A 14,628-nucleotide genomic window follows, 5' to 3' on the forward strand; every position below is an offset into this window, starting at 1 on the left:
GTCCAGCTTTTGGGAGGTATGCGGGTTTGGAGGGGATGGCGAATGAAACTTGGGGTGAAGCGTCCCTGCTGATGGTGTTGGTAACCTCTCTTCCTCGCTTTATAATCCTACCCGTAGACAGAAAGAACGTGTGTTGGGCGGTTATAATTCATAATAATAATAAAATAATAATGGATGCCATGTATTTAGCACTCGCCAAGTACCAGCTCTTGTACTAAGCCTTTTAATACAAGATTTGTAATCCTTAAAACAGCTTTGGAAGGTTAAGGGAGGAAAATTTTCATTTTATAAGAGAAGAAAGTAGTACTCGGAGAGGTTGTGACTTGCCCAAGATGCCATCACGAGAAATTCAAAGCCAGAATTGTCAAACTCCAGAGCCCCTGCTCTCTTCCTGATTTCACTGAAACCAGAACTAGGTCTTAGGATTGTTTAAATGACAATGGTGATAATAGCAGCTTCTATTCGTCGCAGGGAGCTATAAGCCTTACAAACCCACCCCTGTCTGTTCTCGGTGCACACCACTGTAACCCAAGCTGGGGTGGGGGTGAGGTAAAGCTGCTCACCTGGGGCCAGCTAGGAAATGGCCTTCGAGAGTCTAATGCAAGTATATCGGATGCCCCAGCCCCCAGCTCTTAAGCACCCACTGGGAAGGGTCCGACCAGCTGCTTCACAAATCTCAGAGATCCCGGTACTTCCCTCCCAGTGCAGAGCCTGGCCCAGCCCTGGGCACAGAGAGAGAAGTACTTTAAAAGGATTGAATCCCAGAGGCCCAGAGAGGGGGAGGGCCTGGCTCAGGGTCACACAGCAGGTCTGAGGCAGAGCAGGAGGGGGTGGTTCCTGATTCCCAGGAGAGTCTTGATTCCCTGCCCCAATCGTGGGGAGAGGGGAGGGAGATGTGGAAGGCTGGAGGGGCATGGGGGGCAATACGGGGAGGTTGAAGTTTCCAGACACAAGCCCAGCCTCAGGCCAGCCCTCTACCTCGTTCCCCCACGCCCCCTCTGTCTGCCACCAGTCTGGAAGTAGGGACAGGGACTAGGAGATGACACAGCAACCACCAGCAGGCAGTGACTCGGCCCCAGCATCAGACAGGGAGTGACCCCTTATTCCCTGTCCCGTCCAAGCCCCTCATCTCCTCTCCCACGGAATAAAGGAGACACACAAAACCTACTCTGGCTGCCCAAAGACTTTCACACCCTGACACAGGTGGCCACACATCCACACAGCCACGGGCACATACAGGATCACACGTGGGTGTTCAGACATTAACCCACAAGCAGCAACACACACAGCAACAGCTTCACACACACACACCTGCACGTAGAAACACACATCGCCACGTGGTCACCAACACACATGATGCTCACCTTCATTACAGACGCACACGGATACCTTCACACCACAATACCAAGAGCTCATTTTTTACCAGCGCTCTTATTAACTTATTTAATTCTCACAACACCCCTGTGAGGTGGGAACTATCATTGACAGGCAAGGAAATGGAAGCCCAGAGAGGTGAAGCCACTTGCCTAGAGTCACACAGCAAGTTAGTGGCAGAGCTGGGATCAGAATACAGAGTGTGAGGCTTCAGATCTTGTGCTTTTAATTATTATTAAATGAGTTGTGTATGTTAATATATTCACATGCAGGTGGTCACACTCCTGCAGACACTGGGCATTTACCCCCTGACAGGCAGACTCAGAATCTAGGCGGCCTGGGCTTCCATTCCGGCCCCACCACTTCGTAGTTGGGTGAATTCGAGCTAGCGATATCTGGAGCCTCAGTTTCCTCGCCTGGGACAGGACAGAAATAGTGCCCAGGTCATGGGGCTGGTAGAAGGATTACATGAATATCAGTGAAGCTCCTGGCACGTGCCTGGCACGTCACAGGGGCTTGTTTTGTTATTAAAATAAAGCTGCCCTGGCCTTTGCAGACGTCGACCCTCCTAGAGATGCCACCAGAAGCAGAGACACACAAGATCGAGTTGTAACTTGCGTGGATCCTGGGTACTGTGGCCTTCGTGGGCCTCTTCCTCCATAAAGACATCTTTAAAATGAGATTTCACGACGGCGTTGGCATAGAGACAAATATTACACGTGAAAACATTTTCTTTCGTCTAGAAGTTGTTTTTTTCTTCTGATTTTAAAAGAAATGAAATATTTCCATGGGGCCCGAAAATTATCATGGGCCCTAGTACCATGCCCTCTGTGCCTAAGGGGAAAGTTGACCCTGGAGACACACACACACACACACACACACACACACACACACAGAGTCTCACTCAAACACACACACTGACATGCACATCTGCCCACAGAGCATGGGGGTGCAGAGCAAGTCTTTCTCCATGGAGTTCAATCCCGGGGAGCTTTCAGGAGGAGGAGGACTTGAGTGTGGGGGAGACGGCAGAACCCCCCTGCTCTGGCTCACGAGGGCTTGGCTCTGCATGGGGAGGAGGCAGGAGGCGGGGGGAACCCTCAGCCTTCTGCCCCCACAGGTGCGGGGGCAGTGGCAGTGCCAGCTCTGCTTGCTCAGAGCACCCTGTAAACAGCCCCGAGGCCGACTCTGCCAAAGGCAGGCCTCGGCACATCCTTCCTTCCTTCCTTTGCCAAAAATCCTCGCTACTCTGTTTCTCACTTTCCCCGCGCAAAGAGCAAGAAGGTTGGATGACCAGGGGCTCTGAAAGCCCTTTCGGGCTCTGAAATTTAGTCATAAAAATGAGGAGGGGGAGGATGCAGAAAGCAAAGGCTTAGTGAGCTGTGTGCTCAGCGCTTTCACGCACATCATCTCAGTTAGTCCTCACACCATGCCAGCCGCGTAAGTAGGTTCTGTTATTATCCCCCTTGTACAGAGCAGGAAACTGAGGCACACAGAGGTTTAGCCTGAGAGCGGGGCTTCTCAGCTGTTAACGTGATCACAAATCACCTGAGGAATCTGGTTACGATGCAGATCTGGTGTCGTCTTGTGTGTTTCCAGCAAGCCCCTGGGTGATGCCAAGGCGAGTGTTTCTGAGGCATGACAAGAGGGGGGCGTGCACGTGCGGGTGTGTGTCCTGCTGTCGTGACTGTGACCTCCGTGAGGGTAGAGCCAGGCTGGTTAGTAACTGCTGGCTCTTCAGAGCCCGGCAATGAACAGTGAGTATTACTGGCTAGCTGGGCCAGCTCCCCACTGAGCAATCCTGGAGGCCTCCTGGAGGGGGTGTCTGTGGAGTTTCAGGGAAGCAGAGTGCTCCCCATTGGGGACTCTTAGCTTGACCCTCCCAGGACCCCTGCATTCTGCATTCAAACTCCTCACTCACCATGGCCCATGAGGCCTGGCATGACCTGGCACGTGCCGACCACCCTAGTCTCACCTCTCTCTACTCCCCTTCACGTTCCAGATGCCATGGTCTCTCTCCCTTGGCTCCAAGTCTTTGCATATGCTCTTCTCTCTGCTTGGAGGACTCTTTCTCCAGGTCTCAGCTTCTATATCCCCTCCTCCAGGAAGCCCTCCCTGAGTTAGTACCCCTCCCCCGCGAGCCTCCCTCCCAGCTCTGCCTCTCCGGGTTCATCACTCCCTGGGGACAGGTCTGTCTCCCCCACTGGGCTGGATTATTATTAAGGCCTGGGCTGAGGTTGTCCTGGTCACTGCCATGGCCCCAGCGCAGTGCGGGGCACTCAATAAATATTTGTTGATTCAATGAATCTTCACCGTTCCCTCATTTATTCACTCATAAACTCTGACAGACTGTCTGGGACAGAGACCTATCTGGGCCTCTCTGTTGCTTTGCCATCCCATCCATTGAAGGGGGAAGATGTTCTAGACCAGTGCACAGGCAGGGAGGCTGTACACGAGTGTCGGGGCCTGGCTGCAGGTCCTGTCCTTTCTTCCTTCCTGTCCCCAAGGAGGAAGCGAGCTGAGCTGGTGACCCTGGGTCTTCTCCAGGTGGGGTGGGGTGGACATATTTGTTGGGGTCGGGGTCGGGGAGAAGGTGGCTTGGTTTACAGAATCCAAACTGTGGAGACAGAAAGACAAACGCACATGTAGACAAACACAGATGTGCACGCAACACCTTTCACCTCTCTCTGCACAGACACACAGATAACTGAGCAAACACACAATCACACACACAGAGCTGAACACACACCAAACCACAGATACCGACAGGCACCCTCCTTCGTCTGTCTGCACAGACGCACAACTGCACACACACAAACTGGCAGAGCCAGGCTCCCCACTGCCACAGGGAGACCCCCAGAGCTGTGGACCCCAGAATTTCTTAGAATCCACATTCGAGTGGAGGTCCACCCACAGTCACATCACGCGGGCCCAAAGAGCCTCCACGGATGTGCTCAGATTTGTACAAAACCCTACAGAACCAGGCACACGGATACACAGCATTGCACACGCAGCTCCCATGACTGTGTAGGCTCTCTCCCACGGACGCCCACAACTACACACGCACAGCTTCACCTATGCAGGCACGCAGACACAGCTGAGCAGAGGCCACTCTCAGAGGCTGACACACCTCAGGCCCTGGCCTGGGGGTGCTGTGGCCCCCCTCACCGTGGGGTGTGGGGGTCAGCCTCTCACCCACCCCCAACCCAGACCCACACAGTGTGACGGTGTGTCACTGGCTATAACCACTCCAGACATTGGGTGGCAGGAGTGCTCAGGGAGGCTGGAGCAAGCCAGGAGGACTTCCTGGTGGAGGCGGGTCTGGTCAACCACTGTCAAGTCCTGAAAAGATTTAGATAAGGAGGGAGTCCCCGAAAGCACTCTTCCTCTACTGTTGACATGCAAGACCAAAGAAGAGGAAGCAGGAGAGACTGTGGGAAGCTAAGAGGAAGGACCAGACCAAGGTGGTAAGGATGACTGTTTTGGAGACCTTTCTGGAGGGACTCAGGATGAAAATAATATGAGTAGGATTGATAATATAGCTGACAGTCCTTTGAGAAAATGAACCATGTGCCAGGTGCTACATTACACCGATCCACTGTATTTTCTTGTTTAACTCTTCCAGTACTAGCTGTGTGACCCGGGGCAAGTCACTTAACTTCTCTGAGCCTCAATTTCTTCATCTGTAAATGGGGCTAATAATAGTACCTCCCTCCTAGCGTGGTTTAAAGGAGTAGATGAGTTTATATGTAACATGCCTAGAACAGAGGCTGACAGAAAGCATGTTTCCTTTAAGTGTAAGCTGTGACAGCAATAATGATTATTATTACCCCCACTTGACAGATAAGAAAACTGAGGCCGGGAGCCCTTAGGGAACTTGCCCAACCTGCAGGCTTGTGCGGAGTGAGGCCCAGGTGCCAACCCAGCTAGTGAGGCTCCAGGGGCCTGGGGGGAAGGCCCCCAGGGCCTCCCCAGCTGGGGTTCTGAGCGTGCGTGCGTGCGTGCGTGGGTGGCTGAGCGCATCGCAAGGCGATTCCATTGTTCCCTGACCCAGTGGTTCTCTGCGCAAACGCCAGACCCCGTCCCACCCTCCCCGGGTCATCCAGCCGCAGCCCACAATCCACAGCCTCCCGGTCACACCCGCAGGGCTTCCTCCTCTCCGCCCAGGGGCCTCCCCACCGGCTACCCTTCCCACACGCTCCTTCCTGCACCTCGAGGATGCCTGCGGCTGGGTGGTCTCCGGCTGTAGCCACCCTGGTCCCTGACTCAGGCCCCCTGCCCCCTCACTGACCCCAATGCGGCCTGCCCGCCCCCGCAGCCAGACGGCCACGCGGGGGTGTTTTGGTGGGGGGGGTCCCAGTGGCCACGTGCCCGCGCCCGCGGTGGCTGCATTCCGCCTGTGATTCAGTCCGCTTGTCTGGGCTGACGGGGTGCCCTGGTCCGGGTGATGTCAGCGGCCAGGTATGCGGCCGGGGTTTCTCCGAGGTGACTCAGGCGCCTGAGCTCCCCTCTCCCTCCTGCAGACTCTCCGGGCAGCCGTCCAGGGCAGGCGGCGGGCCGGCTGCCTGACGCGCCCTTCCCGGCCCCCTCCACGCCCTCCGCAGCCCTGATCTGTGGGAACGGCCGGCTGCGGACAGGGCCGAGGCGGGTCCCCGAGCCTGGGGCCCCATGCCAGCCCCGGCAGCCCACCAGGCCCTCCCCACCTCCCCGTAAGACCAAGACATGGGTTGTTGCGAGATGAAATTCATTCATTCATTTATTCGTTCAATCGACCGTTCAGACACAGTTAACTCAGCGCCTCCTCTGTGCCAGGCACTGAGGACCGAGCTGGGAACACGAGGGACAGATATTCCTCACAAAGTCCCTATCAGACTCTGCACCTTGCGTCTCATTATTATTGCTATTGTTACCCCCTCCCCAAATTCCCCCAGCCAGACAGAATCAGGCTGGTTTCTGTTCCTCCAAACACTTCCAGCCTCTTTTAACCCTCAGCCTCCAAACAGTCCTTGGAGGAAGTCCTTTCTGGAGTCTGACCTTCAACCAGCCTGCTTCAGCAGGTGATCTTTCTTCCCTCTTCAACTTCCCGCACTCTCAGTCCCATTGAATGATTTGAATCTGTACTCCCCGCCGCCCCCAAACGCCACCCCTCCACTGCCCTCCCCAGAACCTGCGCTTCACAGCCGTGATCGTGATCCGGCCTTGTAGACGCGGACTGCTCACTGTGTGCTGACACCAGGGGCAAGATTTACAGACACAGCTTCCTTTGGCCACAGCCTCTCCTGGAGGGGGTCTGTTATCATGCCCCTTTTATAGGAAGGAAATGGAGACTAGCTCAGGACCACATAGCTACCGCTTGAGTCTGTATTTTGGATTCCGGACACACGCAGACAGGGGCCCGCAAAGAGGAAGTAAGAATTCTGCTGACAGTCAAAAGTGGCATTTCGTAAATGTTTATTTTGGGCCAGACACTTTCTGAACGCTCTCTATGAACTCATTTACTCCCCACAACAGTCCCATGAGTGGGTACAGTTATTATCCCCATTGGACAGATGGGAAAACTGAGGTACAGAGAGGTCCCAATGCTAATACAGAGAGAACCACACAGTTCAAGTCCACTAAGATTGACTGAGGCCCTGCTATGTGTCACATGGTGTGGTGGGTGCTGAAAATTAGAGCTACACAGCGAGATGCAGCTCTTGAGACCCCCCCATTCCGTGCTCCGACCTACAAAGCTGCAAGGCACGCCCAGGAGACCACCACCCAGAAGCACAGAACCACTCACACTGTTACACAGACGTGTGCACTTGACACACAAGTTTGTGTGCACTAACACATACATAATTAGAAATTGTGATAAATGCTGGAGAGATAACTCTGAGAATCTGCTCACACACACAGGTACCTGCATAGTTACACACAGATGATCATACACAGAGATCCAGAACCACACACACAACCAGAAAGGCAAGCTAGAGGCAAAACCATACACATCCATAGGTACTTACACACTCATCATTCACATATGACCACACGCAGAGACTCACAACTACACACACACACACACTGTCAACAGGGCTCTAAACACCCATACATCTAGAGACACAAACGCAAACTGGGGACACCACTCGCTCAGTCCAGCAGTTGCACTCTGACACACAAGGAAGCCCTCACGATCATGCTGTCACACAGGAAATACCCGATGTACACATTGTCACTGGCAGTCACTCACCTACGGTCACATCCACTCACACGGTCACACACCCGATTTCTTCTCTCTCTTTGGAGATTCGCCCCAGCCCTGGTCACATGAAGCTACTGGATGGGGGATGTTGGGGGTGTGTGTTGGGGATGAGTTGTTAGAACCTCCCAGCTGTGGACAGCTTCCCGGACACAGGATGGAAGGACGGCGCGCTGCCTGTCTGATGATGGAGGCTCGAGAGCCAGGCAAGAGAGGCCGAGGGGAGCGGGGAGACGACGGGGAGGGGGTCTCGGGCTGGGGTCCGAGTGTGTGTGTGTACAGGTTGTTCACCGTGTGTCTGTCTCCACGGGTTGGCACCCCAATTGCAACAGCGCACCCAGAAACCCGGGAATCTGAGGTCGAAGCTGCAGGCCAGAGGAGTGCGCTTGAGTCTATTTTGGTTGTTATTGTTTGGGGGGAGTATGAGACAGCCACGGCGGGAGACGCTGGACAGACAGACATGCCGGGGAGGAGGGGGCGCAGACGGAGGGATACCCGAGCGGAGGCGGTCCCGGGTCAGACAGGAGGAGCAGGCGACAAGCAGACGGCGGCTGTCTAAAGGGAAACCGGCAATTTGGGGACCCGGTTCTCCCCCGCTCCCATCACCGCATCCCCCCCACCCCGGGCTCCCGGTCGGCCCGTCTGTCCGCCCGGGCCGGTCCTGGCTGCGCCCAGTGCGGCCGCGCGGCCGGCCCGGGACAAACAGCCTGCCGGTTGCTAGGTGACGGCGTTCCACAGCCGGTCGCGTCACCGCGTCTGCGCGGGCGGGAGGAGGGGGGCGCAAGGAGACGGCGGCCGCGTCGTTTGTTGACGTTGCCTGGCAACCGCCGTGCCGCTGCCAGGCAACGCCGGCCGACTGTTCCTTCTCTTAAAGGGGCAGGCACATTGCACAGGCTCTGGCTCCCGCCGCGCGGCGGACCAAGGCGCTGCCGGGAGAAGAGGCGGTCGCTCCCTAGGCGTCGGGGAGGTTTAAGGGATTGGAGGCTGAGATAGGCCTTCCCCGAGCAGAGAAAGAATCTGAGGCGGGAGCTGTTGGTCCTTGAACCAAAGTATTTGAGCTGTTGGTGTTATATATTAGATTTATTGCATGTGTGCAGAAGCGCACTTGTGGACACGTCCACGGGGCAATGGGTGGCAGAGATAAACGGCTAGAGAAAGCTGGGTTCAAATACCCGCTCTGTGACCTTGGCCTGTGACTTCCTTTCTCTGAGCCTCTTTCCTTCCTGAAATGGAAGTGATAACATCACCGACCTCCAGAACTGTGACTGTATGAAATCCTGTTAAGCACTTAGTACATAGTAAGTGCTCCGTACGTGATGGGCGTAATTATGTTATTTAATAACTGGGTTCTGTCCTTACCTCACTGGGTTTTGGAATAAATGAGATGGTGTTTGTAAAAGCTCAGTGCACCTAATACATGGGGGGCTGTTGTATTATTACCGGGTTTTTTATGATTATTTTCTCTGCTCTGTAAAGGAGCACATGATGGGGCATTGCCAGTCATTGTCGTTCTTGCTGTCTTGGGGTGCAAAGGCTATGGAATCAGGCAGATATAGTTGGAATCCTTGTCCTGCTGGATCCTGGCTGTGTGACCCAGAGGAAGTGCCTTGCCCTCTCTGACCCTCTGCTTCCCCCTCAGTGAAACCCCTTATCCCTCACATCTCAGGGTCACTTTCAGGTAACGGTCCTGGAAGGGTGAGGGGTTCCCTCTCCTTAGGCGTGTCGGGTCAGTGCCCCATGTCTTCAGCATGACTCACGGGGCTATGTTATGTAAAGCTCCTAGATTCTGCACAGAGGGCAGGTTATATAAATGTATTTGATGTGCATCCTACTTACAGGACCTGGGGAGGGGACCTGGCTTGGTAAGCCTGCGATTGCCAAACTATGGCACCAGCTGCTTCTCAGAAGTAGGGCCTATCAAACTCGGGCTGCGTGTTTACCGTCTCATTTAAAAGCAAATGTGCCCCTCTTGGGGTCTCTCTATACCCTTAAATGGCTGTCTGTCTCTCAGTCTCTGCCTCTTAATGTGTCTCCATCTCTCTCTGCCTCTTTTTGACCCCTATCTCTCTGTCTCTGTCTCACCATCTCTACGCATCTCTGTCACTCTCTGCTTCTGTTCCCCTGAGTCCCTTTCTGGGTCTCTGCCCACGCCCCCTCCCCCCCACCTCTCTTTCTCTGAGTCTCTACCCATTTCTGGGTCTCTCCCTGTGATTCTCTTATTTTATTATTTAACTTAACTCCCAAACTTGTTCCCAGAGGGGTCCCAAGGAGGATCTGGACGGCACGGAGCCCCTTGTAGCTGCCTGCTGTGTGATGTTGTGGTAGGCCCTCTGCTCTCTGGGCCTCTGCTCTTTCCTGTGTACAAAATGAGGTGGAGGAACTAGTGTAGGCCGACGGGCGTCCTGCTCACCCGGGGAGCTTTGTAAAGGTGGCTTTCTCCAGTTCCGCACCCAAAAGCTGTGGGTCAGGACCTCAGAGGAAGAGGCAGCAGGGATCATGACACGTGAGATCTTCCCCGAGTGATTCTGAGCAGCCAGCCAGAACTGCTGACCTGGGCCTCCAGGCACTTGTCCCCGTGCCAGGTTCTGATGCCACATAATAGGTGAGGTTCTATGGTGACACATGGCCGGGGACAAGAGTGATTTCAATCCTGAGTGTGGAGGAACGAGAGAGACAGCGCTGGGGGTGAGGGTGAGGTCAGAGAGAGCCAAAGAGAGCAAGACAGAGACAGAGAGAGATAGAGACCAGATAGAGACAAAAAGATACAGAGACATAAAGAGATGGAAAGAAACAGAAATTGTGTGTTTTCTGCACACCACCTGAAAATACACCTTCACGATGGAGGGCCATATACCCGTCATCATGCCAAGGCGTGATTGTGTTTAACAGGTCGCTGTCTGTGTGCGAATATGTCCCTGTGTTTAACAGGTCTCTGCAGGTAGCCCTGGGGTGTGCCTGGTCCAGCGCTGGCACTGAGTGTGGGAGGCAGATGCTGGGCTGGGAGGTTCTGGGTGGACCCTCTCTGCGTGTACCTGCCTGCCTCTCAGCAAGTGTCCTGAGCCAGCACGGTGACTGCCTGACAACCTAAACACCAGTCAGGCAACATTCTCCCGTCGGGCCATCGCTTTCTACGCCTACTAGGTGTGGCTGATGAAATTGATCCAGGAGCCCTCGGGCTCATGTGGATGAGTTTGTCGCTCCGGGCATGGAGGGTGTTGTGTTTGGGTGTGTGGACTTGGGAATAGCCACCCTAATAGAGAAGTACCATATTTGGAGCCAGACCAAGCTGTGAGTCCTTGGGCAAGCTGAGTGACCTCTTTGGGTCCCAGTTTCTGCATCTGTAAAATGGAGATGATAACGACTTCTCTGGGGATGTTGTGAGCACCACCTGACATAATGGGAACTGCTGCCATCTATTGAGGGCTTGCCACGAATGTTCTTGTCAGCAAATTCTTCAGCTCTGTGTTCAAACACATCCAGAATCTGACTCCTGCAACCCCTAGTCCAATCTCCATCACCTCTGCCTGGACCATTGCCTGGGGCTCCTCACTGGTCTCCCTGCTTCCACTCTTGCCTCCCCAAGAGTCTTCCCCACAAACAGCCAGAGGGATGCTGTTAAGATCAAAATCAGTTCATGTCTGTCTTTTGCTCAAAATGCTCACGAGTCTCCTGACTCAGTAAAAGTCAAAGGCCTCGCCGTGGCCCATAAGGCCCTGGGTGCCATCTGCCTTCCTCTCTCTGACCTCGTCTCTGCCACTCCTCTCCCCTTGTTCTCTCTGCTCCCGCCACGCTGGCCTCCTCTCTGTGCCTCCGACACACCAGATATGCTCCCACCTTGCAGACTTGGCACTTGCTGCGCCCTCTGACGGGGATGCTCTTAGCCCAGATCTCTGCATGGCCTCCCCGGCACCAACTTCCCGCCTTCGCTCAAACATCACCTCCTCGTGGAGGCCTTTCCTGGCCCCCTACTGCAAATGGCAACCCCAACTCTCCCTCCCTCTCCACGTGCCCAGCACTCATTCCTTTCAGATGTGCTATCCCATTTGCTTATTTATGTTCATGTATCGTTCCTCAGTCCCTCCCCACTCCCAACGCGGAAGCTCCCGGGAAGACAGAGATCTTTGTCTTGTTAACTGTTGTACACCCAGCACTCACCACAGTGCCTGGCACATAGTAGGTCTTCAAGAAATATCTGTTGAATGAATGAATGCATGAATGATATGTCCAGGAATTGTGCTACGAGCTCCAGGTCGGTGAATTCACTGAATCGTCACCATGGCCCTATTTGCTAAGCGCTACCCATTTTACAGATGCGGAAACTGAGTCAGAGAGGGGCAGTCCCTGGCACAGAGCGCAGAGGTCCTGACCACAGAGGTAGATTATCCTGGTTCAGGGAAGCCCCTGCGGGCCTGAGGCTGTCCGTGTTTAATTTCGCTATCTCTGCGTTTATTTCCGGGGCCATCCTTGCTCGCTCTGTCTCTGTCGCCTGGTGTCTCTTTATCGCTGCGTCCCAGACAGCGCCCTGTGCCTTCGGCCTCCGCGATTTGCTCCCAGCTTCTTGCTCCGGGCCCTGACTCTCTCTTTCCGCGTTGCTGTCTCGCCGTCCCCGGGTCCCTGCAGACCTCTGGCGGCGAGGGCCGGGGCTCGGTGCGCCCGCCCCGCCTCCGCGCGCAGTCTGGGCCCCGGCGGCGCTGCCGGGCTCGCACCTGGCGGCCCTGGGGCGGGCGGGGCCTGTTGCCCGGAGACCAATGTTTTGCCGCCGCAATCTGGGTCTCTGGGCCACCGCGGGGGGGCGGCCTGGGAACCCGCGCCGGGCGTGGGAGCCGGCGGGGAGGCGCGCGGGCCGGCCCGGGCCCGGGGGCGGGGAGGGGCCGGGAGGCGGGGCGGCTGTCTGGGACTTTGGGGAGGGTTATGGGGGGCGTGATTTGGGGGGATGAAGTAAGGATATCGGGGCAGTTTCAGGAAGACAAGAGGGGACTGGGCTGGGATTAGGGAGGAACAAGAGCATTAGGGGTCAGTTCAAGGGAGGTGAGGAGGGGTGTGGGGAAGGCTGAGGTCATGGGGAAGCTTGGGGGAACCAAGGGAGGAGATGGGGGGCGGGTAGAAGCTGGGGGCCAGTTTGAGCGAGCAGGGAGGGTGCTCACTCACCGGGATGGGTGAGTGAAGGAAAGCAGGGGACACTGAGGTTTAGGGGACTCAGAAATCACGAGTGACGGGTGAGCGGGCAGGGAGTTTGGGGGAGGCGGGGTGTAGAGGACATATATTTGCAAGGTCAGGGAAAGGGCTGAATTGTAGGGGGTACAAGAAGTGAGGGTACAGAGTTTGGGGGAGATAAGGATCCCTGCGGAGAAGGAGGCTGGAACGGCCGGAAACAAGGGTGAATCAGAGGAGGGGGCGCCCCTTGCCACTTCCAGGCCCCCGGCGGGAGGGGCACTCTCCGCCCATTGTCCCTGGCCTGGTCAGGACGTCCGGCGACATCCCTGGGGACACGACGTCGGGTTATGTAACGCTGCCGGGCCCGAGGGAGGGGCTGGAGTCAGGACTCCCGGGTTCCTATCCACGCCTCATCCCAAGGGAGGGACAAGGGCCGGGATCCCCGAGGGCTGCTGACGTCACAAGTAGGCGGAGCCCACCAGCGGCGCGAACTCGTTTTCTTGCTCACCCCCTATCCCCCTGGAGAAGAGAGGACTAGGATCTGACACTCAGGGTGGGGAGGAATACCCCTAGATTCGCCTTTGGCTGAGGCAGCCTGATGGCCACGCTGTTAGCCAGGAGGGTAAACTGAGTCTCAGAGAGTGCTGACCCCTTTCATTTGATTCATTCATTCAACAAAGATGTACTGAGCACCCCCTCACCCCCACCGTGTGCCAGTTACTGTCCTAGGTGATGGGGACACAGCAGTGGACAAAACGGGGGTCCCTGATCCCAGCAGCCCCTGCTCTGACCCCTGATTCTGAGCCCAGACTGATTGCACCCCAGCCCCAGCTCCTTGAAGCCCAACCTCCTTCACTAGACCCCGCCCCCAAAGATGGAGCCTCACACCCAACGTCTGCGAGACCCGGCCCTAGCGCAGGGAGCAGAGAGCATCGCTCAGCTCCTGAGTCCCTGTCACCCCCACCCCCATGGCCTGTCACTTCCTCCTATCCTCATCCCCCCCACAGGGCATGACTAGAGGCTGGTCGTAACAGGCAGTTGTCGAATCACTCAGACGTCACAACAGCCGGCTGTGCTCTCACCGTGTCCCTGACATGTCATCAAGCAGCCTCAGTCTCCTATGAACACTTCTGGGGCCCCGTGGGCCTGAGGAGGGGACCCTGCCCTGGTGCCAGTAGTACCCCAGCCCCCCTCCCAAAAGGAGTGATTTATTTCCATCCAAACCCTTCATCAGAAGGCTCTGGAAGGCACCTTCCTGGCTACCCTCACTCCTCCTCCAGGCAGCCTTCCTTGAACTCCTTGCTGCCCACTCCAGTTCCCTTTTGGACCTGCCCCCTCTGATCTCACCCACTCCTGTGCCTTCAATTTTGAAAAGCGTTCAAAGTCACGCTCTCAGAAGGACACATCTCTGCACCTCAGTTTTCACTTCTCTAAAATGGGCACAGCAGTGGGGCCCGCACATCGGGCAGAGTGATGTGAGCAAGGTCACGTCTGTCACGGGCTTAGCACAAGCTGGGACACTGTGAGAGCTCAATGAATCCTATTGGGCAAGGTACACAGGAAGGAATTACCAGCGAGAAGTGGGGGTCACAGGGAGGAGAGAAATTCACTTTTTCCAGGCATACTCTTTTGTATTTGCCAATATATTTTTCCAAAATAAAAAAAGTATTATTATTTAAAAATTACCATCTCTGGACTGACTTTGAAACTTATCTGGGCGTCGTCCACCTCCACCTGCTCCTTCCTCCTCCTAGGCCTCATCTCAGGGATGATGCCACCACCCACCCTGCCACCTGGGTGGAGACCTGAGCTTCATCCTTCCCCTCACAGCCTCTCAGACACCAAGTCTGGTCTTTCCCGCT

Source organism: Ceratotherium simum, chromosome 33 (assembly GCF_057802395.1).
Source record: "Ceratotherium simum simum isolate JZ-2026a chromosome 33, ASM5780239v1, whole genome shotgun sequence".
In the NCBI taxonomy this organism is placed as follows: Eukaryota; Metazoa; Chordata; class Mammalia; order Perissodactyla; family Rhinocerotidae; genus Ceratotherium; species Ceratotherium simum.